Here is a 26245-nt window from a genome sequence, read left to right as displayed (position 1 = left end):
TGAAGCTGAAACTCCAATACTTTGCCCACCTCATGCGAAGAGCTGACTCATTTGAAAAGACCCTGATGCTGGGAGGGATTTGAGGCAGGAGCAGAAGGGGATGTCAGAGGATGAGATGACTGGATGGCATCACCGACTCAATGGACATGAGTTTGAGTAAACTCCAGGAGTTTGTGATGGACAGGGAGGCCTGGCGTGCTGCGCTACATGGGGTTGCAAAGTGTCGGACACGACTGAGCAACTGAACTGAACTGAACTGAATGATAAATAACCAAAAATGCAGATATGTAACGTATCAAGTAAGTTGAGGAGATAAGGTAATAAATAAAATAAAGTAGGGGAAGTGGCTAGAAAGTTGGGGGAAAGGTCAGTGAGGAGAATACAAACTCTTCTTTTGTGCTTCTATAAAATATAATCACACTTTAAAAATTACATATTTTTAATATGTGAGAAAATGACATTAACGTCTTAGTTGTAAGTTGCTTGCAGACAAGAAGTTGTTTGTCTTTGTATTCACCAGTGCCTGGTATACAGTAAGCATGTAATCAATGTGCAGTGTGTATGACATCGGTGGCACATTGGAAGCTGACAGTTTATCTACAACATCACGCATGAATGTTGATGTTGTGTAAACTAAGTCAGATCAAAAGGAGAAGGGTGTCTTGTCAAGCAACTAGGGAGCAGGAAGGGACATTGGAGACAGAAGTCCACCTTCTAAGGCTGGAGATGCTCAGTGGGTGGAGGTCAGAGAAGTCCAAGGAGGCAAGCATTCAGCTGAGAGTGTGCTGGAAGGAAGGGGAGAGGCAGGTTGCTGCACCAGAGGGACTAGAACAAGGATCACTGCCGATGCTAATCTGGTAAAGGTCCCTCTTTGTACTAATTAGTGAGCCTGGGGACCGCAGCAGCAGGGACCCCCCCAGTGGTGAGACTTTGAAGCGCATACTGAGCTTCGGCTTCCATATGATATCCCTTTAATTTAATGTGTTAATTAGCTTATGTATCATTTAATCCCATGAATTAAGCATCTTTTCTGAATAAACTTTTTGGTAAGAGTACTAGCAAGGCTAAATCTGGCTTGTACTTCAGCTGTTTCCAGAAGTGTTAGAGTGGGATAAGAAGTGAGCGGGGAGTAGGCCAACCACGGAAATATTCTGTGTAGCTAATTACTCAGAAATTCACACTAGACTTTAGTACCACAGGTCTTTTTTTTTTTTTAAACCAACAGGACATACGTAGAATTGACAATGTGCGTGCTGAGTCACTCCAGTTGTGTCCAACTCTTGGCGACCCTGTGGGCTGTAGCCTGCCAGGCTTCCCTGTCCATGGGATTTTCCAGGCAAGAGTACTGGAGTGGGTTGCCATGCCCTTCTCCAGGGGAGCTTTCCGGTGTGGGATCAAACCCACATCTCCTCTGTCTCCTGCATTGCGGGCAGATTCTTTACTGCTGAGCCACCAGGGAAGTCCAGAATTTACAGTGTATCATGCACTATTTTAAACATTTTACTTACCAAATGATGTCTTGCGTTTGTGGTGCCCTTTTCAGTGTCAGATAATTCCATCTCTCTGCTTGATCTTTACAGCCTTGGGATGTGATATTCATTCCATCTGGCCTTCAGATATGGGAGGGTGTGGTCATTGCCAGTGAGCTGCGCAGAACTGCTCAGGTTCTGAGGGCTGTAGACTCCAAGACTCCAAACCCCAGTGCTCATGCATTGTGTTGAGCAGATTTGTGAATCTATAGATTTGAAATGAGAGCCAGATATTGGTCAAGGTATTTTGTTACTTTCTAACTTGAAAAGAAGCCAGATTCCTCTAGCCATCAGCTGCCCAGTTTAAATAGTGTGGTCAGGGTGTACTCATTTCAAAGCTATATTCAGGGAAGTGACCCTGTCTTCCTCTAGAAGCCTCTCAGCTTTTCCAGTTGTCAAAAAGTTATGCTGGAGAATGGGTTGTCTATTAATGGAATTTTTAAAAAGTTGGAAAAATTTTTGTAGCTTAAAGAAGGCAGTTAGTGCTTCTTTTTTTTCCTGGTGTCAATGTAGCTTTAACTAACTTTAGATGTTCAGTTCAGTTCAGTTCAGTTGCTTAGTTGTGTCCGACTCTTTGCAACACCATTGACTGCAGCACGCCAGGGCTCCCTGTCCATCACCAACTCCCGGAGTTTACTCAAACTCATGTCCATTGAGTCAGTGATGCCATCCAACCATCTCATCCTCTGTCGTCCCCTTCTCCTACCGCCTTCAATCTTTCCCAGCATCAGGGTCTTTTCAAATGAGTCAGCTCTTTGCATGAGGTAGCCAAAGTATTGGAGTTTCAGCTTCAGCATCAGTCCTTCCAGTGAACATTCAGGACTGATTTCTTTTTGGATTGACGGGTTTGATCTCCTTGCAGTCCAAGTGACTCTTAAGAGTCTTCTCCAACACGACAGTTCAAAAGCATCAATTCTTTAGCGCTCAGCTGTCTTTATAGTCCAACTTTCACATCCATACACGACTACTGGGAAACCATAGCCTTGACTAGACAGACCTTTGTTGGCAAACAAACGTCTCTGCTTTTTAATATGCTGTCTAGGTTGGTCATAACTTTCTCGCAAGGAGCAAGCATCTTTTAATTTCATGGTTGCAGTCACCATCTGCAGTGATTTTTGAGCCTCCCAATATAAAGTCTGCCACTGTTTCTCCATCTATTTTCCATAAAGTGATGGGACCAGATGCCATGATCTTAGTTTTCTGAATGTTGAGTTTTAAGCCAACCTTTTCACTCTCCTCTTTCACTTTCATCAAGAGGCTCTTTAGTTCTTCTTCACTTTCTGCCATAAGGCTTGTGTCATCTGCATATCTGAGGCTATTGATATTTCTCACGCAATCTTGATTACAGCTTGTGCTTCTTCTAGCCCAGCGTTTCTCATGATGTACTCTGCATGTAAGTTAAATAAGCACGGTGACAATATACAGCCTTGACATACTCCTTTTCCTATTTGGAACCAGTCTGTTGTTCCATGTCCAGTTCTAACTGTTGCTTCCTGACCTGCATATAGGTTTCTCAAGAGGACGTCAGGTGGTCTAGTATTCCCATTTCTTTCAGAATTTTCCATAGTTTATTGTGCTCCACACAGTCAAAGGCTTTGGTGTAGTCAATAAGACAGAAGTAGATGTTTTTCTGGAGCTCTCTTGCTTTTTTGATGATCCAATGGATGTTGGCAATTTGATCCTATTTCCTCTGCCTTTTCTAAATCCAGTTTGAACATCTGGAAGTTTACTGTTCACATATTGTTGAGGCCTGGCTTGGAGAATTTTGAGCATTACTTTACTAGCGTGGGAGATGAGTACAATTGTGCGGTAGTTTGAGCATTCTTTGGCATTGCCTTTCTTTGGGACTGGAATGAAAACTGACCTTTTCCAGTCCTGTAGCCACTGCTGAGTTTTCCAAATTTGCTGGCATATTGAGTGCAGCACTTTCTTTCTTTTTTTTTTTCCATTTATTTTTATTAGTTGGAGGCTAATTACTTTACAGTATTGTAGTGGGTTTTGTCATACATTGACATGAATCATCCATGGATTTACATGCACTCCCCATCCCGATCCCCCCTCCCACCTCCCTCTCCACCCGATCCCTCTGGGTCTTCCCAGTGCACCAGGCCCGAGCACTTGTCTCATGCATCCAGCCTAGGCTGGTGATCTGTTTCATCCTTGATAATATACATGTTTCGATGCTGTTCTCTCGAAACATCCCACCCTCGCCTTCTCCCACAGAGTCCAAAAGTCTGTTCTGTACATCTGTGTCTCTTTTTCTGTTTTGCATATAGGGCTATTGTTACCATCTTTCTAAATTCCATATATATGTGTTAGTATATCGTATTGTATTGGTGTTTATCTTTCTGGCTTACTTCACTCTGTATAATGGGCTCCAGTTTCATCCATCTCATTAGAACTGATTCAAATGAATTCTTTTTAATGGCTGGGTAATATTCCATGGTGTATATGTACCACAGCTTCCTTATCCATCCGTCTGTTGATGGGCATCTAGGTTGCTTCCATGTCTTGGCTATTATAAACAGTGAATGCAGCACTTTCACAGCATCATCTTTTAGGATTTGAAATAGCTCAACTTTAGATGTAGAAATAAAAAATCTTCAATAAAGTATGCTTTAAGTAAATAAATTAGGGCCTTGATTTAAAAATACATATATATTAGCAGTAGCCAGAAGATGTTTTCGAAATGATCCAAAGCTATTTTCTTTATCTCTCTCTGTCTTATGAGGTATAAGTGAGGCAAAATAAACCAAAGGGATTTACCCACATTTTATTGTAATAAAATTCTGGACATAGAGAACCTAGGTTGGGAAAAAAACACACTTTTCTCTGGTTCCTTTAATTTATATGAATCCACTACTGATTCATAAATTTGCTAGCATAGCCTTAAGAAATGTCTTACAAAATGGGGTATTGATTTCCTTGTTTATTCTTTTTCTCCTTGATACCTAGATTTTCTTTCAGTCCCAAAGTAGGGAATGGAAGAAAACAAAATCCTGAAATAATGAGTAGATATAAAGACTGGGGACAACAAATGCTAAAATGTACTAGGTTTTAATATTGTGTGATTATTATAGAAAGATTTGTTTTTGTAGGAAAAAAGTTGCCTTGTATTTTGAAAATTACCATGTATAGTAGTTACATGTCATTAAGACAATTTTTTTTTTCAAAGGAATGTAACTCCTGAGCTTTACATAGATAGAATCACAAACTCAAATACTCACATAGGCCAAGTAATAGGAGAGAGTGAAGTGGGTCAAGGAGAGAGGATGAGATTTGAGGCACAGCACTCCCCCCCGCCCCACCCCCCACCCCACCACTTCCGTGGTCTGGCTCTTCTGATCCAGCTGCAAATGTGGGCCTTGGGCAGCTAGATTTCCCAGTCTTCAAGCTGGGCATCTAGTTGTTGATGTGAAAGTCCCCAGTTAAAAATTGGTATGCAATTCACTAGTTGGTTTCTGGCACCAGAGCATACCTATGGGCTGGCCTCAGCTTGAGAAGGGCTGAGGTTTAGCTTCTAAGACAGAGGATTGCCTCTGCACTTTTTTGTTGTCTAATTTTATTGCAAAGCCAGAAACAACAGCAATGAAGGCTTGAGACTGTGGGAACAACCATTCTTCCAATGAAGTTGTCTGTTCTCAAAAGTTCAAAGGAATGCTATTTTAAAAAGAGGAAAATTATAAAAAGGTACTTTATAGTCCAAATGAACAGCAGTTGCAGTGTTTGGGAAGTATACTAGGCAAGCAAGTGGAATTGAATAAAATTCTGGTAGTCTTTCAAGACCATTCTTAAACCCCACTTACTCTTGATCCTTTTGCTTTAAAACGAGCTGTAACATCTGTGCTGTGTACTGGAGGACTGTAATATTTATATCTAGAGTGATACCTAGCAAAAGGTTTAACAGTAGAATTATCATAGATAATGACCAGTCAGAATGTCTACAGTCTTTAAGAAATGAGTACAGATATGCAATGCATGTCAGCTAAGCACAAACCCTGTCTATTTTATCCTTGAGTATCCTAGAATTTTGTTACACAAAGGGTAGACCTCACAGCTGCATCAGCATCACCTTGGTGCTTATTAGAAATGCAGACTCTCAGGCCCCACCCAGACCTTCTGAAGCAAAATATGCACTTTAAAAGATAATTTTATTTTTAATTTATTTTTTGGCCGCACCATGCTGCATGTAGGATCTTAGTTTCCTGACTAGGGATCAAACCCAAGCCCACTGTACTGGAAGTGCAGAGTCATAACCATTGAACCTCCAGGGAGGGTTCCAAAATACACATTTTAAGAGGATCTCAAGGTGATTGATACACACGTTACAATTTAAGAAGCACTGTCTTGGAACACTTTATAGCTCTCTTTGTCACCTACCATATCCTGCTTATTAAAGGTTTTTTTTTTTTTTCTTTGTCACTTGTAGATTATTAATTTGTTGAAAGCAAAGTCTCCACCGGAAAAAATTCTACTACTGTGCTCAGCATCTTGACCACAGTAAAGAGTTAAAAAATTGTATTGAATTCAAATGGCAAAAAAAAATATATATATAGTCATAGCAATACTTATAATTAGAATACCTCAAATTTATTGGATGCTATGTGTCTCATGCGATTGTATTTAATTTAGTGCTCACAATTGGTCAGAAGTGAAAATCATTATTAAATTTATGTTACAATGAGGGTGGGGAGGATTTGAAAGGTTAAGTACCTTCTGCTGGGACATGAAAGGGCAGAGAGGGGACAGCTTCGCCTGATGCCACGCCAGATCCCACACTGTTAGCAGGGGAGTAGTTGTGAGTGAAGGAAATAAGAGAAGAAGATTGGAAGAAAACTATTTCAAGTTTGTGAGACAAGGAGAAGGATGTTTTATTCTTCATGATATTAGAGGATTCATCAATGGCTGTCTTTAGGATCTTGTCCCGGCAACATCATGCTTCCTTTTATTAATACAACAGGAAATATCTGCTGGTGAACATCCATATTTGGCCAGAAGATGGAGCACTTTTGTCTTCATATTTTATTGATTCATCTGCCTGGAGATGAAAAGGCAAGAAAATTTTTTTTTTCTCCCTCTGACAGCTGTTTTCCCTTTTCTCCTAAAGGAGTGAAAGGGATTAAGAACTTGGCTAAATGTAGGAAAGATGATTGAGTGTGGGGAGAGGAAAAAGAGAGGAGAATGTCACTTGGCTTTTCAGACCCTTCCAGTGGCAAGCAAAGAGCTTGATAGATTCTGTGGGACTGGAAGACCTAGTAACAATTTAATGGGACCATCAGACAGTACTATTATGGTGGTGATAGGCAGTATGTAATTATTTTTAACATGCACGTATGGTTAGGGCTTGACATGTATCCTAGTGGTGTTCTATGAAGTACAGATGGAATGAACTAATGAAGTATAGATGGAATGAACAATTCTCCCTGTGTTCTGGCAAAGAAGCCAGCCTAATAACTCACTGAGGGATAAAAACATGCAATGAGGAGCTTAATGACATTAAGTCTCTGCATGAGAAAGGGAGATTCTCTTTTCATAAGCAAGCTTTGAAACTTTTCCTAATGCTCTTAGGAGGAAATGTATTCGATTGTTCACAAGACACTCACTTGGAAAGAATTGTCTCAAGCCTCTTTTCCGTCCTGTTTTAAGAACTAGATGGTGGTTCCTGCATAGATTTTTCCACCTGCCAAAAGTTGGCTTCAGGAGATATTTAGTTAAACATCACTATAAGCAAAACAAAACATATTAATGTTCATTCCATAGCTATGTATGCCATTGCGCCTACAATTTAGGCAGCCCTTCCAACAATATCCAAGAAGAATATTATCTGCAGAATCTCTTAGCATAAGTTAATTAAAAGACATAAAAACTTATATATGTATGTATATATATATATATATATATATAGTCAAAATGAACAGGTCTCAGGAGTCATTTCTTAGATTTCAAGATAAATTAATGTCATAATAATTTATTTAAAACCCACTTGCGATCACACATATGAACTTCCATAATTATCTCTTATGGGATAATAGTAAAGAATTTGTTCCCATTAAAATCTTGGCTTTGGTGGTTTGGAATCTAACATATTCTTATTGAATTCTTAGGTAATTTAAATGACACTTTTAAATATAAAGTCTTACTGTAAACAAATATTAAATTTGGTTTCAGGATGATATGCAAAGATTTCTAATTTGGGATTTAGAACAATTCAAATCATGGAAATATTTTTGAAAAACCTCACACTCTGTATTTCACTAGCTGTTGACATGAGTTTGTCGCTGGCGAGAAGGTAATGTTCATCACCTGTGCATCTCTCGGTGCCCCTGAGTGGGCTTCTAGAAGGGGATCCTAGAATGTGTTCACAACCTGGGTCGGGGCTGGGTCCTCTTACTGCTCCATCTCTGAACCTCAGTCAGACCAGGGGAGGCTTGATGGTCTGAAAGTCCTTAGCTCACACAGGCCTGGCCCCATCCCAGCAGCACAGGGGAGAAGGTTCCCAGTCCTCTCTCCCCTCCGGGAGCCCTGCACTTCATGGGGGAAGAGCTGGAATGGAGAGGAAAAGGTGAAGTAAGCAACAGACAGAGGACACGCTAGACTCATTCAGTCTACAGATGTTTTTGGAGCACCTACTATGTGCCAAGGGGGCTTCCCCAGTGACTCAGTGGTAAAAGAATCTGCCTGCCTATGCAAGAGATGCCGATTTGATCCCTGGCTGGGAAGACCCCCTGGAGGGGAAAGTATGACAATCCACTCCAGTGTTCTTGCGTGGGAAATCCCATGGACTGAAGAGACTTGTGGGCTACAGTCTGTGAGGTTGCAAGAGTCGGACATGACTGAGCATGCGTGCAATGTATTTTATTTATGAAAATTAAAATTTATCACAAAAATACAGTACTTTAACTGTAAAAGGGTTTCATGCCTAAAAAATACTAGAGATTAGTAAGATACTGTTCCCACAATGCATCCAGAGACCTCCAAAATGGTTTATATTTTTCTACTTAGGATGTGAATCCAGAGAAAGACTCCAGCTGTCTGGCCTTGACTTTAGATTAACATTAGTTCTCCTTTGACGTCTCTCTGTCTCCCAATCCAGTTAGCCGTCATGCCTGCAAGCACCTTCTGTCTGCAGTGGAACTCCTGTGTCACAGAGAAGACTGCTGTTATGCTGGTTAGGAGTTTAAGCTCAGGAGACTAGCTTCAGATGATAGTTTTGCCACTTTACGGCGATGAGACCTGGGGCAGAAACTCTCTGGGTCTCATTTTCACTGTTTCATGAAGGGAGGATAGTAGCAACATCTACATTGTAAGAAAATTCTGTGGATTAAATGAGATAATGTAGGCACAGGAGTTATCAGAGTGTTCTTCTAGAAACAAATTCCCTCAAACAGCTATTTTTATTAATAGCAGGAGAATAGAACCCATCATCTTCACTAAATCAGCTTGTATTTTTACCATTTAATTTTATTTTTGAAATAATATTTTGTATGTATTTTATTACATGAGCAATATACAACCATTATTATAATTTCATGTAAGTAAGAAGGAAAAGTTATTTTAAATCTTACCATCTAGAGAAGACATTTATAATGACAGCAACAACAACACACGCACTTTTTTCCCTGTGCAAATATGTGCCTCCATTATGCATAAGTAATTCCATTAAACTAAAGTGAGATTGAAAACTCTATTAGTGTTTGTCAAAAGCACATGCACTGCAGCCAAACTGCCCCGGTTTAATTCCCGACTTTGCCAGTCAGTGGATTACATGACCTTGGGAAAATTACTGACCTCGTTTATGTGTTCTTCATCTGTAAACGGAGAATAACTAGCAGATGTCCCTCAAAGTGTTATGAGGAGTACGGGAGAATTTATGTAAAGCCTAGCACTCTTTATTATAGAAATTCCTGTGTCAGGATATATCTTTTAAGGATCCCGTTTTAAAGGCCCCTTTAAGGGTAACACATCAGGATCTAGTGTGAATCTATTCCCATTACTTTTCTCTCTGCTACCTTGATGCTCTAGCCCTTTAATTCTTCACATGACCACTGTTGTTACTGCTCTGGTTTATAGGTGATTTCTGGATGGAAAAGTCTAGCTCAGTTGAGATAGAGTAAGTACCTACAGTAGGATTATTTTTCCCAACAAGATTTAATCAGGTTGGGAGTAGTAACTGTATTTTACACTTCTTCATATTACCCATGTATATACATGCTATGCTTTGAATGTTAAAAATATGATTTTTGAAAGAGTACTTGAGAAGTCCATAAAGTAACATTCATCAACTGAGAAAATGTTTACTCACTGTTCTAAATGAGTTACTTGTATTTTTTCTTTTTTCTTTTTTTTTTACTTTGGGAAGAGGCAATTGAATGTGCTGATAAAGATTTTTTTCTATAATGTTGCTTGAACTGTATTAGAATTTTTTTTTTTCCTTTTCTTGCAGGTCCTTAAGCATTAAGTATTTTTTCCTTCAAATTCACATTTGCTGTTTGCTATTTGTCTGTACAAAGTGTAAGCCAAAAGATGAAAGTAATACTCTAAAAAAACCTGAAATCTCTCCAAGGATGATTGCAACAAAAGTTATCCATTGCAACTTTATAATTAAAGTGCTTGATGAAATGCACATGTTGAATAAGTTTTTTAAAAAGTTCCCCTTTCTGCCTTCTCCCGTTTAAAAGATTAATTCATTTAACTGAAACCAACCAGAGGAAGGAAACAGTATGCAGACTTAAAATTTTGTTTGGAAACAATTAAGTTCTGTCTTTCCCAAAATATAGATTGTGCAATTAATAGGGAACTTGGCTAGAGCAAGACTGTTGACAAAATGTAGCTAGAAGATTTGAGCTATTTTTAGTTATTATGCTGTTTGTACTTAATAATTTTTAACATGAACATTTACTTATATGGAAGTTATTCTTTTAAGAGAAAATGAAGAAATAGTTGGCATATGTTTTGAGAAAATATCTTGTTTTTAGTAAAAACAAAAAAACAAAAAACCCAAGAAACCCTATACTTTAAGGAGATAAATATCCTCATTGACTTTAAGTGGGGGGAAATTGTTTTAGGACATATAACCCTCAATTAAAAGATTTATTACAGAGGATGAGGTGGTTGGATGGCATCATAGACTCAATGGACATGGGTTTGGGTGGACTCCGGGAGTTGGTGATGGACTGGGAGGCCTGGCGTGCTGCGGTTCATGGGGTCACAAAGAGTCAGACACGACTGAGCGACTGAGCTGAACTGACATGTAAAGCTTACTCTGAAGAAGTAAAAACTCTCATCTATAAAACATTTTAATACCTCTTTTGCTTTCAAATATATCTAGTCACTGAAAGTCTAATAAACTTTTGTCTGGTAGAGAAAATTAGGAGAATTACTGTAATAAATAAAAAGGATTTTTAATTAAGATTGTCAGTAAAAGAGGTCATTCTTCAGTTCTTGAAAATACTTAAAATCTCTTCCTCTCTTCAGTCAATTCTTTGGGACCCGGTGGACTGTAGCCCTCAAGCTCCTCTGTCCATGGGATTCTCTAGGTAAGAATACTGGAGTGGGTTGCCTTGCCCTTCTCCAGGAGATCTTCCTGACCCAGGGATCAAACCTGTGTCTCTTATCCCTCATACATTGGCAGGCGGGTTCTTTACCACTAGCACTACCTGGAAAGCCCCCTCTCTTCAATAGATGGTTTCAATTATGATCTTTCTTCCAGTGTTTTCCCTTTCATAGGTAATAAAAGACAGTTTGTGTTTTCTCCTTGTTAAGTACTGTACACCTTTGGTAAGTGGGGGAGGAAGAAATGAGATGTTAAACACCTCATTGCCATGACACTTCAGTATCTCCATCCAGCGAGAGTGGATATGTCAACAAAATCAAAGAGAGTAGGTGCCTTTTCTCTGGATCTCAGTTCACCTACTTGGAGCTCATGGTTTCCTCTTGTCCTGGCTTCTTCAGAAGAATCTGAGAGCTCTGGGACTTCCAGTGGATCGGCTTCACTGGAGCTCTGGCCTGTGCTCTGGATCCATTAGATGGAGCCAACCTGGGATCTAAGCAGACAGCTACAGGGTCCCCCTAGCACTGGCTGCCCCATTCTTTTTTTATTTATTTTTAATTGGAGAGTAATTGCTTTACAGTGTTGGTTTCTGCAGGTCAACAATGTGAATCAGTCACAGGTATATATATTTCCTCCCTCTTGAACCTCCCTGCCACACCATCCCACCCTCTAGGTTGTCACAGAGCACCTGGTTGAGCTCTCTGCATCATGCAGCAGATTCCCACTGGCTGTCTATTTGGCAGACGGTAATTACATTTCAATACGACTCTTTCAGTTGTCCCACCCTTTCCTTCCCCTGCTGTGTCTGCGAGCCTGTTCTCTGTGTCTGCATAGCAGCCCCATTCTTTTTTTTTTTTTTTTTAATTTTTTATTAGTTGGAGGCTAATTACTTCACAACATTTCAGTGGGTTTTGTCATACATTGATATGAATCAGCCATAGATTTACACGTATTCCCCATCCCGATTCCCCCTCTCACCTCCCTCTCCACCCGATTCCTCTGTGTCTTCCCAGTGCACCAGGCCCGAGCACTTGTCTCATGCATCCCACCTGGGCTGGGGATCTGTTTCACCATAGATAGTATACATGCTGTTCTTTTGAAATATCCCACCCTCACATTCTCCCACAGAGTTCAATAGTCTGTTCTGTATTTCTGTGTCTCTTTTTCTGTTTTGCATATAGGGTTATCGTTACCATCTTTCTAAATTCCATATATATGCGTTAGTATGCTGTAATGTTCTTTATCTTTCTGGCTTACTTCACTCTGTATAATGGGCTCCAGTTTCATCCATCTCATTAGGACTGGTTCAAATGAATTCTTTTTAATGGCTGAGTAATATTCCATGGTGTATATGTACCACAGCTTCCTTATCCATTCATCTGCTGATGGGCATCTAGGTTGCTTCTATGTCCTGGCTATTATAAACAGTGCTGCAATGAACATTGGGGTGCACGTGTCTCTTTCAGATCTGGTTTCCTCAGTGTGTATGCCCAGAAGTGGGATTGCTGGGTCATATGGCAGTTCTATTTCCAGTTTTTTAAGAAATCTCTTTCCATAGCGGCTGTACTAGCTTGCATTCCCACCAACAGTGTAAGAGGGTTCTCTTTTCTCCACACCCTCTCCAGCATTTATTGCTTGTAGACTTTTGGATAGCAGCCATCCTGACTGGCGTGTAATGGTACCTCATTGTGGTTTTGATTTGCATTTATCTAATAATGAGTGATGTTGAGCATCTTTTCATGTGTTTGTTAGCCATCTGTATGTCTTCTTTGGAGAAATGTCTGTTTAGTTCTTTGGCCCATTTTTTGATTGGGTCATTTATTTTTCTGGAATTGAGCTTCAGGAGTTGCTTGTATATTTTTGAGATTAATCCTTTGTCTGTTTCTTCATTTGCTATTATTATAGTAAAGTTGCAGGATATAAAATTAACACACAGAAATCCCTTGCATTCCTATATACTAACAATGAAAAAACAGAAAGAGAAATTAAGGAAACAATACCATTCACCATTGCAACAAAAAGAATAAAATACTTAGGAGTATATCTACCTAAAGAAACAAAAGACCTATACATAGAAAACTATAAAACACTGATGAAAGAAATCAAAGAGGACACAAACAGATGGAGAAACATACCGTGTTCATGGATTGGAAGAATCAATATTGTCAAAATGGCTATTCTACCCAAAGCAATCTATAGATTCAATGCAATCCCTATCAAGCTACCAATGGTATTTTTCACAGAACTAGAACAAATAATTTCACAATTTGTATGGAAAAACAAAAAACCTCGAATAGCCAAAGTAATCTTGAGAAAGAAGAATGGAACTGGAGGAATCAACCTGCCTGACTTCAGACTCTACTACAAAGCCACAGTCATCAAGACAGTATGGTACTGGCACAAAGACAGAAATATAGATCAATGGAACAGAATAGAAAGCCCAGAGATAAATCCCCGAACCTATGGACACCTTATCTTTGACAAAGGAGGCAAGGATATACAATGGAAAAAAGACAACCTCTTTAACAAGTGGTGCTGGGAAAACTGGTCAACCACTTGTAAAAGAATGAAACTAGAACACTTTCTAACACCATACACAAAAATAAACTCAAAATGGATTAAAGATCTAAATGTAAGACCAGAAACTATAAAACTCCTAGAGGAGAACATAGGCAAAACACTCTCCGACATAAATCACAGCAAGATCCTCTATGACCCACCTCCCAGAATATTGGAAATAAAAGCAAAACTAAACAAATGGGACCTAATGAAACTTAAAAGCTTTTGCACTACAAAGGAAACTATAAGTAAGGTGAAAAGACAGCCCTCAGATTGGGAGAAAATAATAGCAAATGAAGAAACAGACAAAGGATTAATCTCAAAAATATACAAGCAACTCCTGAAGCTCAATTCCAGAAAAATAAATGACACTTAAAACAGAAGGGCAGAGACTGCTGTTTCCTGACCATTGACATGAAAGGTTTAGAAATCAGGCAAGTCTGGATGGGGTAATAGGACTCATCAAGGCCAGTAGGGGGCATCATGACTGCCTCCCTCTTCCCTGCTGTTTCATATTTGCTGGGCGTGTGTGTGTGTGTGTGTGTGTGTGTATGTGTTTAGATTATACTTCTATATAAAAAGATATACGTGATTCATAATCACAAAAAATGACAAAGTAATACATTTACAAGGATTTTAATAAAGACACTGCCCAGCCCTGCTTTACTCCATCCTGCCTCCTGTTTCTAATCCCTTACCTTGGAAATACACTTAGAAAACTTTCAGTTTTATATTTGGCATTTGCTTTCTTATTTCTAAGTAATAGCTACAGATATTTTTTGATTTCCAGTGTTATCTATTGACTATCTACAAATCTTTCAAATATAATGTTCCTCATAGCTGAGCCATATAGGGTACTGATTAATTTCCTTTCTTCTATAATTTTCCTTCCTTGATGTTAATATTGTCTCAGTTTTTTTTTTTTTTTGGTCCATTGCTCCATATTCTTTAATGAACATCTAAAGACACTCAATATACCAGCAGATTTGGAAAACTCAGCAGTGGCCACAGGACTGGAAAAGGTCAGTTTTCATTCCAATCCCAAAGGAAGGCAATGCCAAAGAATGCTCAGACACTGCACAATTGCGTTCATCTCACACGTTAGTAAAGTAATGCTCAAAATTCTCCAAGCCAGGCTTCAGCAATACGTGAACTGTGAACTTCCAGATGTTTAAGGTGGATGTAGAAAACCAGAGGTCAAATTGCCGACATCCACTGGATCATCGAAAAAGCAAGAGAGTTCCAGAAAAACATCTATTTCTGCTTTATTGACTATGCTAAAGCCTTTGGCTGTGTGGATCACAATAAACTATGGAAAATTCTGAAAGAGATGGGAATACCAGACCACCTGACCTGCCTCTTGAGAAATCTGTATGCAGATCAAGAAGCAACAGTTAGAATCGGACATGGAACATCAGACTGGTTCCAAATAGGAAAAGGAGTACGTCAAGGCTGTGTTGTCACCATACTTACTTAACTTATATGCAGAGTACATCATGAGAAACACTGGGCTGGAAGAAGCACAAGCTGGAATCAAGATTGCCGGGAGAAATATCAATAACCTCAGATATGCAGATGACACAACCCTTATGGCAGAAAGTGAAGAAGAACTAAAAAGCCTCTTGATGAAAGTGAAAGAGGAGAGTGAAAAAGTTGGCTTAAAATTCAACATTCAGAAAACTAAGATCATGGCATCTGGTCCCATCACTTTATGGAAAATAGATGGAGAAACAGTGGAAACAGTGGCAGACTTTATATTGGGAGGCTCCAAAATCACTGCAGATGGTGATTGCAGCCATGAAATTAAAAGATGCTTACTCCTTGGAAGGAAAGTTATGACCAACCTAGACAGCATATTAAGAAGCAGAGATGTTTGTTTGCCAACAAAGGTCTGTCTAGTCAAGGCTATGGTTTTTCCAGTAGTCATGTATGGATGTGAGAGTTGGACTATAAAGACAGCTGAGTGCAGAAGAATTGATGCTTTTGAACTGTGGTGTTGGAGAAGACTGTTGAGTCCCTTGGACTGCAAGGAGATCCAACCAGTCCATCCTAAAGGAGATCATTCCTGGGTGTTCATTGGAAGGACTGATGCTGAAGCTGAAACTCTAATACTTTAACCACCTGATGAGAAGAGCTGACTCATTTGAAAAGACCTTAATGCTGGGAAAGATTGAAGGCAGGAGGAGAAGGGGATGACAGAGGATGAGATGGTTGGATGACATCACTGACTCTATGGACATGAGTTTGGGTAAACTCTGGGAGTTGGTGATGGACAGGGAGGCCTGGCGTGCTGCGATTCATGGGGTCGCAAAGAGTCGGACACGGCTGAGCAACTGAGCTGAGCTGAACTGAACTGAATAGTTCCTAATCCTATTTGGCAAGTGTACAGGCCCAGCTTTGTTGTGAATGGTTTGTAAGTAGGAAGTTAAGGGATGGAAGGTGGTACATGAAAGGACAAAGTTCAGGTTCTGTGCTGTGTCTTGTAAGATCTGGCCCCTGGCCAACCCCCTGGCTTCATTCCTCCTCTTTCCCTTTAGTTTGCTTTCCAGTCCCTCTTGACTCATTTTAGATCCCAGAATTTACCAAGCCAATCTTCCCTGGCCTCTTTACCAGCCTGTGGCTGGCTGAATCACTCTTCTGACCCTGTTACCTGCCACTTGGTCATCCTCAGGTACCAGTCTTCCATGACCCCTAAAAAATGTTAGTGGGTCCTGTGATGTATTCCTATAGCACTGTGCTCTTCTCACTCACCACTCTTCATGCTTATTTTATTACTTGGTTAACATCTGTTTTTCTCTCTGAACCATAAGCTCTGTGAAGGCGGGTCTGGGTGGTCTTGTTCCCTGAAGGGGTTCTCCACATTTGGCATCTACATTTTTGGCTATTTGTAAATTTTATATATTATATGATGGGACCTCTAAGAGAATGGCAGGGATACAAATGTACATGCAAACATTGCAGTGATTTAGGCTGAGAAAATCCTGTGTAAGGACAATGAATTTTTTACTCACATGAAGTAATTCTGTTTCTCCTTTATACGCTGCCTAACCTTAAACTGGCTGAGAGTTGTAACTACAGAGTAAAGGTGATGTGGCTTCAGAGATTAGAAAAGCTGGGTCTAAGAATTCAATTCTTACTTAGGTTTTCCAGATGCTGTTAGGAAACTTTGAAGAAGTCAGTTAACAGTTTGGAGTGTCAGCACAGCTGGCCATGAATTCTCCAGACTTCCATCTACCATATTGTACTGGAACGGTAGGACATGCCCAAAGCTCTGGTTCTCTGAGCAGTAAAACCAGAGAAACCAATGGGGGCTCTGCCTCATGGAGTCTCTCATCTAGGAAGGGAGACCGGTGATCTGCAGCTAAATATACACATAAATACATACTTACCGATGGAAAATGTGGTGTCAAACTGAAGACAATAATGATGGAGAACAAAGAGGTAGCTGTACATACATGGCAGGGAGGAAAGCCTGAGGATGCATCACTGAAGTAAAAAAGTAGGACAATGGAGGAAAAGTAATTTTGAGGTGTCTAGGATAGGTAGCGGTTAAGGTCATGTCTCAAAGATAGCAGGATTACGTCCAGGACACAAAAGGAGTTCCTTGTGGCTGGAAGAGAGGACGCAAAGCAGGAGGGGGCTCAAAATGAAGTCTGAGATAGTAACCTTCATTATTTGGGATTGTGAAACCAGTGCTGCTGTATTTGTGGTCTGCACATGGGCCGCAGGTCTGCAAACTATCGGCCACTGTCTGTGATCAGAAAAAGAGCCATGCACATAGAAATCAACTATGCCACCTAGGATGCTTTTTTAGTATGCTTATACACACACACGCATGTAGCAAAGGCTTTCTCAGTAAGGGAAGGAGTGGGCAGCTTTATATTGATGTTATGATGTAAATTCCTTACCTTGATGAGGACTGACACTTTGAGCATGTGATGGACAAACACTGAAGGATCTTCAGGGCATATGAATGAGAATATGTGGTGGTGAGGGAGTTGGTGGGAGGATGTTATAGAGTGACTGGATTCACTTTTCAAAATAATTTCTGTGGCTATAGAACAGAGAGTGGAGTGGGAAGACGCAGGAGAAGCGTGAGTCAGGACCAGCGATCTAGGGAGGAGATGGCAATGGCCTGAACCAAGATGGTGGCGATAGAAGTGGAGGACTAGTGGACTGATCACTGTTTTCTTGGAGATAGGATCAGTAGGATTTTCTCCTGGATTGGAGGATGAGGAATTAAGAGGATCCTTCACTCTTAACCTCCATGTTTCTGCTCGGAACAGCCTTTTGAATATTCATGCTGTTGACTGAGATAGCGACAGTTGAGAAGGAACGAGTTTAGAATAGGGGAGATGGTATGTTCAGATATTAAGAGTGGTAGTTCTAATAGCGGATTTTTTGGGGGAAAAAGAAGTCTTTATGAAATCTTCAAATTAATAAATAATAGCACAGTCCACTTTTTTTTTTTCTCATAAAATGCCTCTTTTGAGTTTTTATGTCTTTGGCAGTGGAAGCATGGAGTCATAACTACTGAACCACCAGGGAATTCCCATAAAATGCTTCTTTTGAGAGCAAGGAAAAGAAAGACAAAAAGTTGTGTTGAGATATAGATGTTGGGAGTGGGTTAGGTTCATTCATCAGCTGAGGGATCTTTTCAGCATAAGTGATTTAGCTCTGTGACTCAGCCAAGTTATATAGCTATCATGATCTTGAAGAGAGCTTCTGAATGGTTGAAATTATAAATGTTATACCCACGAATACCAAGGGGTATGTCCAGGGTGAGGAATAAGTTTCATTTTAACTGTCAACTGTGATTAATTTTTAGTGAGTGCTCTGAAAGCTCTTTTGGAGGCCGCATCTGGATTGAGTGAAAAGTCTGCTGTCATCAATTTTTTAGTGTGTACCTTGGATGCAAGAGGAACTGTGGCAGCAGACAGGCCAAGTATCTGCCGACCCTCTGTATCCTTCAGGTATAGAAAATGAATTGGATAAATGTCTCAGCATGTGTGGCGATAGATATATCATTCCAAAACCTGCAAAATGGAACAAGCACTAAACTTTGAAGAGGACTGTCTCTGTGATTAAAACTTGGGATGGATTCCAAGAACTGGAATACAGTGTTGTGACTGTTCCTTCCTTTGACCATGATACTGGAACCAAAGCTCACTGATAATAACTAAAATGCCCTCTGGGTTGTTAATGCAGTTTTGGTCTGGGATCCATTAGAGATACAAAATCAGCCTGATAAAGATTGGGCAAGTTCCACTGGTCTGCCAGGGCTAATTGCCATGAAGTCAAATTATATGGCTGCATTTGGTGATACAGTGGACCATTCTCAACTTCTCCCATTTTATTCTAAATGCACAAAGACTGTTTTGCTTTCTGTTTACTCATTTCAGTTTAATTTGGCTCTATCATCCCTTCCACTACCTCTGAACCTTTACCAGCAAATGATGGCTTTTTCTTCCCTACCCAAAAGAAGATTCTGGTGATTGTGTAAAATATTTTGGGTTGCCAGAGAAATGGAAGACTAGTTTGGATACATCAGAGAGTGGCAACATTTTGATGGAACCTTGGGTAGGGTGCTGCCAACCTCTGCTCAGGTTGTACAGATAGGAAGTCTGATTGGTGATATTAGAGTTGGCTATCCAAGGACTCTGCCATGACTTCATCAATAATAATGATAATAATTTTCATGGTGAAACAGAAGGGGAATAATGACTTGAGGAAGTTGATAGAACAAATTACATCAGTTTTAGGGCCAAAATTCATGAACAGCTTCATTTTTCTAGTGGAGAGAAGACCCTAGTAATTTTCATAATTTAGATACCTTTGTCAAGGAGCTACCAAATCAGCTTGACATGAGAAAAAAATGAGTCAAATTAAAAAAAAATTACTTCAAATTTACCCTGAGATGTTTGCTATGGGAGTGCAAACTGAATTGAGATAACAAGTGAATGCTTGTTTATTGGTTAATATTTGGGTAGACTCATAGAGTTCGGGATGTTTGAGGTCATTCTGTCTACATGATTTCAAAGACTTTAATAGCACAACTTTCTTTTTTTTTTTTTGAACTTTTTGTTAAACTTCAGTGAAAAACAGGTAAAAGTAAAAGTGATTGTGTAAGCGATGGTGTAGCGAGCTGAGAGCCTGACCCCCTTGGGTTTGTGACTGTCTCCACCCACCTGGTTTTTCCATGAGATACCACTGTTCTAAGGACTCAGTTTGAAAACTACTAATCTAATGCAGTGTCCTCATTTTATAAACAAGGAATAAGATGACTTACCCAGAACCATGCAGTTGATTACTGGGTGGACCTGCTCCCCATACGTATGATCTTTCCATTACATTATACTTGGAGTGTCCGTGATGACCTTCCTGTGTCCTGCTGCTAAGCCTCTTCAGTCGTGTCCGACTCTGTGCGACCCCATAGACGGCAGCCCGCCAGGCTCCACCGTCCCTGGGATTCTCCAGGCAAGAACACTGGAGTGGGGTGCCATTTCCTTCTCCTGTTCCCTGAGCTCCACTCTAATCCTTCCTATTGCTCTTGTCAGCAGGGTTCTATTTATAATCTTACTCTTTCCTTGTTATTTAGTAGACTTCATCCCCACCACTGCAATTCTCATAACAGCCTAAAGAAAAACTTCTCTGACTCCATGTACACATGAGGGTGCAGTGAGGAACATCGGGTGTGACTTCCTCAAAGGCCGCTGCTCCCGAATGTGCCCTGTGAGCAAGGGTCCGATTCCATGATGGACAGTGGGTGGGAGGGGAGCGGGGAAGTAGAGTCTGCCTAGTCATCTTGTATTGTACTCCCCTGCCATGTGACAGAATAGAGTGATAAGAAACTCTCTGCAGGTCTTGGGTTGTTTGAATACTGCTGTCTTTCTAAGAACTGGCATTTTGTCTGGCCTCTGTTAAGTGTTAAATTCTTATATCCTGTTTTGTGAGATTTTTAATCATTTAGTTAATGAGCAGACTACTGCAAAGCATAATAGTGTCTGTCACCTGAATAAAAGAAGCAGTGTTAATTTTATGTGAACTTGTATTTCTAAGGTCACTGATTTTTGGAGGTAGATACGGTCTTGAATTTCTTCTCCATTTTTTTCTCTTACAATGAGGAAGCTGATGTTCAAAGTGGTGAAGAGCTGTGTCTGTGATGAGTCAGCTAGTGTGAAGCACGGAAACTCAAACTCAAACTCAGTTCTCCTTATTCAAGACCCATTGCTCATCCCACTGTTTGGTTTGATTTGCATCCTCTCATGCAAAATATCTGTGTGAGAGAGGGGGAGATTTTCCTATTTCTTTGATGGGGAGGGGTAGACAATAAAGACCCTCTGAGTGCTGAAGTCTTTACCACATTTACAGGAAACCTGCTTTCTAAAATCATTGTTTGCCAACTCCTTTGGTCATTTAAAAAAAATGTTTTTTTGAAAATTGAAGAAGGAAATGGCAACCCACTCCATTAGTCTTGCCTGGAGAATCCCATGGACAGAGGAACCTGACAGGCTACAGTCTGTAGGGTCGCAAGAGTTGGACATAACTTAGCAACTAAACCACCACCACCATGGGCAATAATATCTCTTGGAGAGATGAAGTAATCTATATGTGACAATGATGAGAGGGAGGAGCCTTTATTGTATTAGCTTTGTCCTTAAAGAGTAAATAGCAGTTATTTTTCCTATCTTTGAAAGCAGTCTATTAGCGATTAAGAGTTTGGGCTCTGGAGCTGGACTGCCTGGGTCTGAATTCCAGCCTTGCTTTTTAAAAAATTTCTTGGCTGCAGCACATGGCACTCAGGATCCTAGTTCCCTGATCAGGGATCAAACCCATGCCCCTGGCATTGGAAACACAGAGCCTCAACCACTGGCCTGCTGGGGAAGTCTATAGGCTTGCTTTTTACTGGTTACATGACCTTCATTGAGTTAGTTAACTTCATTGTGGCCAGTTTTTTTTTTTTGCATTTGTAGAGTAGGTAAATAAGAGTAAATACTTCAGAATGTTCTGAAGATTAAATGTGTAAATATGTACAACTGATAGAATAGTCTAGCATATATTAATAGTAAGCACTTAATAAATATTAACTATTATTATTCTCGTATGGCTTAAAGGCATCCTCCAAATCCAGATGCACATCAAACTTCTAATTGTTTGAAACAGGATCTGGTAAGTATTTGTTGTTTGAAGCAGCTACAGCTTGAAATAATTTGTTATGCAGACATAGATAACCATACATCAACCATGATTAAACGTCACCACCAATAAATATGTAGACAGTCTAGACAGAGCACATCTGATGTCTAATTCTTGTTTTTTCATGTACTTATTCAATATGCATTTACTCTATGCTAGGCTTTGTGAACACAAAAGTTATAAATAATTTTTTAAAAAGACACTGTCCTTGCCTTCTCAGAAAAATAAGCTTGAAAAATTTGTAGCAGACGTATTTATGCAACTAATTTATTGTAAACTGTGACTTGTTTTGTTTAATTTGAATAATTTGTTAAATATGTAATTAAGTATCTTTACTCTATTAAGACAAGCAAACAAACCAGTCCTTCTGATTGCCATGGATTGCAACAGCCATCTCTTTCTACGTTCGGAAGCTTTTAGACATTGCCAACCACCGATATCCTCTTTTGGGATGACTTTGCTTGTTAGGGTCTTCCCTGGTAGCTCAGTTGGTAAAGAATCCGCCTGCAATGCAGGAGACACCAGTTTGATTCCTGGGTTGGGAAGATTGCTGGAGAAGGGATAGGCTACCCTCTCCAGTATTCTTGGGCTTCCCTGGTGGCTCAGCTGGTAAAGAATCTGCCTGCGATGCAGGAGACCTGGGTTCTATCCCTGGGTTGGGAAGGTCCTGGAGAAGGGAAAGGCTATCCACTCCAGTATTCTGGCCTGGAGGATTCCATGGACTGTATAGTCCATGGGGTCATGGGGTCACAAAGAGTCGGACAGGACTGAGTGACTTTCACTTTTCTTTCACTTTTTGCTTGTTGGAGACCAGAGCTGGTAGAAGGTCTGTTTTCTGGACTTTATTCTCTTGACATGCTTTCTTGAGTGTAATTAACGTGGCACATCCCGAGTCAGGTGAACCGGGGGTGGGAGGAGGAGGGTGAGGACACAAACCTGAGTAAGATGTGGTTTCAACCCTCAGAGGGCTAGGCAGAGAGAGGTGGGGTAGGGTGGGGATAGAAATAAACATGGGATGGTCTTGCCTTCAAAGAGCTCATTGTCTGAGAGAGACGGTCAGTAAACAAGTAGTGACCGAGCGTGAGAATCCTGCGGAGTGCTGGGGGGGCATGCGGGAGGAAGTGACTAAGGCAGCCTGAGGGGATGAGGAAGGCTCAGACAGGAAGTGACGTGCAGAGTGGGTCAAAGGATGAGTCACTGTTGAACAGAAGAGAGGTGAGTTTTAAGTTGGGGAAACCTGCATGTGCAGAGGCACGGAGGCAGGGTTCACCAAGTGGTCAGTCATAGGGCACCGCCCAGCTTCAGTCATCACCCACGCTCTCAGCTCAGCCAGCAGATTCTGGTGGGAGCCAGTCCCTGTCCACCTCCCCAAACTGTTTTTACTTCATAACCACTAACCACATTAGCTCCTTTTTTTTTCAGATTTACACTGCTGTCTGTTTCAGGAGTACAGCAAAGTGAATCAGTTAAACGTTTGTATGTCCACTCTTGTTTAGATTCTTTTCCCACATAGGCCATTGCAGAGTATCAAGTAGAGTCTGGTGTACTATACAGCAGGTTCTAATTAGTTGTCTGTTTTTGCAGTGAGTATATGTCAATCCCAATCTCCCAATTTATCCCCTCAACCCACCGCCTGATAATCATGTTTTTTTTCTACATCTATAACTCTATTTCTGTTTTGTAGTAAGTTCATTTGTACCCTTTTTGCAACTTCCATATATAAGCAGTATCATATGATGTTTATCTTTCTCTCTGTGTCTGACTTACTTCACTCAGTATGACAGTCTCTACAGCTATCCATGTTGCTGCAAATGCATTATTTCATTCTTTTTTATGACTGAGTAGTATTCTGTTATATATAGGTAGCACATCTTCTTTATCCATTCCTCTGTTGGTGGATATTTAGGTTGCTTCCATGTCCTGGCTACTGTGAATGGTGCTCCAGTTAACATTGGGGTGCGTGTCCCTGGATCATCATAAGCATGATCACTTCAAAGGTGGTGTCACTACCCTTTAGGTTTTTCTATACTTTGCCTGTGTCTTTATAGGTAGTCTCTTAATCTCTCTTTAACTTTTCTATGCCAGTCTGTTTCCTGCCTGGATTTGGAGAGATAGTAGAGGGCTGGGGACGAAGTTAGGAAAGGCCTTGCATGCATGTAAGCAGCTTGGATCATGCTCATTTGGAAATGGAGAACTATCAAAGATAGATCTTTATGTAGGGGTATGAAATAACCCAAGGAGTGGAGTTAACACATGGGATCAGGGTAGATCATACTCTTTAAACTTTTGATGGTACACTCTGTTGGTGAAGAATGAGTATGACCTGCTAACATATGCATATCTGTTTATTTGTAAGTTCTATCCATGCATTCTTTTTTATTGAAATATAGTTGATTTACAATATTGTATTAATTTCAAGTGTGTAGGAAAGTGATTCTGTTTATACATATAAAATATATATACTTAGATATGTATATTTCAAATTACTTTCCATTAAATGTTATTATAAAATATTGAATATAGTTCCCTGTGCTATAAAATAAATCCTGTTGCTTGTCTATTTTATGTATAGTAGTTTGTACATGTTAATCCCATACTCCTAATTTATTTGTTCCATCTCTCTTTCCCCTTTGGTAACCTTAAGTTTGCTTTCTATACCTGTGAGTCTGTTTCTGTTTTGTATATAGATTCATTTGTATTATTTTTGAGATTCTATTTAAGTAATATCACACAACATTTGTCTGTCTCTGTATGATTTATTTCACTTAGTATGATAATCTCTAGGTCCATCTATGTTTCTGCCATGCATTCTTCTACTAACAACTTTTGCATAATGTAAAATATAAAAGTTGGTATCAAAAGGAGCAAGATAAACTATATTTAAAATATTTCAAGTTGATTTTCAATTTTTATGTTACTAAAAACCATGCTGTTTGTGTTCTGGCTGCTTCGTTTTTAAGTGTCTTGCTAAAATTGTAGCTAATGTTTCATTATACACTTAGAGTGTCCTTCATTGTTGTTTATATGCACTCTGGTGCATATAAATCCGTTTTCCAAATAATCTTGATAACTTCTGTTGGGTAGAGGTAGGCTAATCTCTTGTTGGATCTAGTTACAATTGTTTTGGACATGTAGTATGGTGACAAATCACTTCAACCAAGAGTAGTTTGTTAATTAAAAAAAATTGTTTTCCATATTTATAGCAAAGAAAACAAAGAAATTAGAACAATAGCAATTATTAAACACATAATTTGGCCCATGTTATTGACTACAGATGAATAACCAGGAATTTTAAGGTGCCATTTTAAACTCACACTGAAAAAAAAAAAAAAAAGACCAGGAGCTTTTGATACATGATCTAAATAAAACTTCAGAACAATCTTGCAAAATCAGCATTATTTTTAGCTTTTTATAATGAGGGAACTTCTTAGAAGCATGGAAAGATCAAGGAACTTTCCCAGGAGCTAATAAATGTCAGAGAATTCTTCAATTTAAACTCTGGTCTATCTGTGCCTGGAGAACTCCCTCACCTACCTATAAAAAGCTGATAAAGAAAAGGGAAATTTGGAATGCTTTTATCAGATGGCCTTGATTTTCTCAGTAAAACAGAAGAAGAGGCTTAGTGGACTTAAAAGGCTATGTTCAGATAAAACTGGTGTGAAATGTGATTAACTAGCTTGCAGACAGAACCCCTTTAAAAGCTGCTCTCTTCACTCCTTTCCACATTAAAACCGAGAATCTGACACTGTCCATACAGCCAATTCACTCTTATTCCATCCTGGTTTCTCTGTGGTTCCTTCCTTCGCAGCTGGAGGGACCATGCTTGGCACTTATAGTTAATGCTATAAGTGAGTAAGGACTTGGCCGGGGGAAAAAACAAAGAATGTACATTTCCTTTGCTTGTTATTTTTGGCATATTGTTTCTGGGCCCAAGTTGCAAGATGTTAAGGTGCTTGTCAAAAAATGTGAAGAGTTCTCAGGGAGGAAATGGCTGGAGGTCACTCACGACAACCCTTGAAAGGGAAGGCCACCGTTATAAGGTATAGAAACCTTGATGAGAAAGTCTGTTTTGATAGCTGGGCAGGTGATGTTAGCATAGTTCCTGTGGCGCTGGGGCACCATCATATCTGTATAATCTCTTGAGTCTGACAAGTCTGTGTCTTCTTTATCAGAGCCCAGCACTCTGAAAATTCATGATTATTGAAAGGGTTGGGGACCTGGGGGTATCCTCGTACAGGTAATAAGAGAAGATAGCTTAGAGAGTAAACAGTGTAGGGAGTGAGATGCAAACTTGGATGAACTTTAGAAGGACAACCATGGGGCTGAGGAATAGACCAAAAAGTCAACCAGAAAGGAACAGGATAACTGCTGACTTATACATGGAAACGTGAAAAGTGAAGTTGCTCAGTCG

General features: G+C 39.9%; 1 long non-coding RNA gene across 2 annotated transcripts in view; it reads left to right on the top strand.

Annotated features, from left to right (window-relative positions):
• LOC122680146 overlaps positions 1-26245 on the top strand; it is a 168376-nt gene that overhangs the window by 72584 nt on the left and 69547 nt on the right. The gene's annotated exons all lie outside the window — the stretch shown is intronic.

The sequence above is a fragment of the Cervus elaphus genome, chromosome 3 (genome assembly GCF_910594005.1).
Source record: "Cervus elaphus chromosome 3, mCerEla1.1, whole genome shotgun sequence".
Classification (NCBI taxonomy): domain Eukaryota; kingdom Metazoa; phylum Chordata; class Mammalia; order Artiodactyla; family Cervidae; genus Cervus; species Cervus elaphus.
The sequence above is the reverse complement of the archived record's forward strand: the minus strand, read 5'-3'. Positions and strand labels throughout refer to the sequence as shown.